Below are 1,639 nucleotides of genomic sequence, written 5' to 3'. Positions count from 1 at the left end.
TGTGTGTGTGTGTGTGTGTGTGTGTGTGTGTGTGTGTGTAAAAAGGAGAGGGGATGGTGCCGCGGGAACTCGGCTACAGCGCGACTCTGAGTGTTTTTACCGCTTATCGAGGACCATGATGATAGTATGAACACTTCGCAACACATTTCCAGTTCACCATGGTGTGCACTATTTAACTCAATTTCAGCTAAATGAAGTTGTTGGGTTTTTTAAAGGGGGGGCTACCGTGGGAACTCGACTCTTGCGAAATATATTCCGTCTTCTTCTGCCCCGAACACCCCGCCCCCGCCTGCTTTGGGCGTGATACCGCGGACCACGGTGCGAACACTTCTCAGCGAAATATTTACAGCGAGCGAAGAGCGGCGGCCATGACAGAGAGCGGTTTAGGAGTGCCAAGTCTATGGTGTGATCAGAGGTAAATCTTCGATCTGCAGTCTGCAGTATAATCCTTGGCACAAATAATGCCTTCTTACTCCGAGTCTTCGGTTAGTGGCCAAGTGTTCCCCGCCTCTGCATCCAACTTTTCTGTTCTTAGTTTTGTTTTGGGGTTGTTTTGTTTGTTTGTTTTTTTGTTGTTGAGTCGTTGTTGTTTTGTTGGGTTGTTTTGTTTCTCTTGTGGGTTTTTTTTGTTTGTGTGTTGTTGTTTTTTTTTTGGGGGGGGGACTGCTTGATTTGTTTTGTTTGTTTCTCTTGTTTCTTTTTTTTTCTCCATCAGTTGTTTTTTTTTGCTCTGTTCTTGCTTCTATCTCATTGTTTTCTGTTCTTTTCCCCCCCCCCCCCTTCCTCACTATCTTTTTGTTTGTTTGTTTTGTTTTGATTTATGCTTTTTCTTATTTCCATCTATTTTGTTTTTGCTCTTTTGTCTTTTATTTCCATCTGATTTGTTTTTTGGCCTTTCACTTATCTATATCTGGGGTTTTTTTTTGTCGGTGGTACATGGTTGTGATTGCTTTTAGTGCTTGGGCAAAAAGTCCTGGTTACGTGGTATGACGGTGATGGAATGCACTAACGGAGGTTTCCTCAAGGGCGACCTGTGAGTGAGTGAGTGGGTGAGTGAGGGAGTAAGGGAGTGATTGAGGGAGAGAGTAAGGGAGTGAATGAGTGAGTAAGTGAGGGAGTGAGTGAATGAGTGAGGGAGGGAGGGGTGAGTGAGGGAGGGAGGGAGGGGGTGAGTGAGTGAGTGAGTGAGTGAGTGAGTGAGTGAGTGAGTGAGTGAGTGAGTGAGTGAATGAGGGAGTTAGTGAGGGAGGGAGTTAAGGAGGGAGTTAGTGAGAGAGGTAGAGAGGGAGTGAGAGAGAGAGAGAGAGGGAGAGAGAGCGGATGAGTGAACAAGTGAATAAGTGAGTGAGTGAGTGAGAATGGCGGAGGGGGAGAGATGGGAAGGGTGAGAGGTAGGAGGGAGAAACCGGGAGGGAGGGAGGGATTGTCTCTCTCTGTTGGGGTGGGTGCCCTGTGTTTGTCGGTACCATTGTTTTTGATGAGCGTACTCTTTTTCTGTGTGACATTCCGTGTTGATGCCTGCGGAGATTTGAAAGGGAGGTGGTTGGCGGGTGCTCTCGTGTGGTTTCTTCCTTCTCTTCTATCAAATATGCAATATATCGTCTTTATCTCCCCGCCTTCTCTTAATGTCTGTTACTCT

The sequence above is a fragment of the Aplysia californica genome, unplaced genomic scaffold (genome assembly GCF_000002075.1).
Source record: "Aplysia californica isolate F4 #8 unplaced genomic scaffold, AplCal3.0 scaffold00067, whole genome shotgun sequence".
NCBI lineage: Eukaryota > Metazoa > Mollusca > Gastropoda > Aplysiida > Aplysiidae > Aplysia > Aplysia californica.
This window is presented reverse-complemented; position numbering follows the sequence as displayed.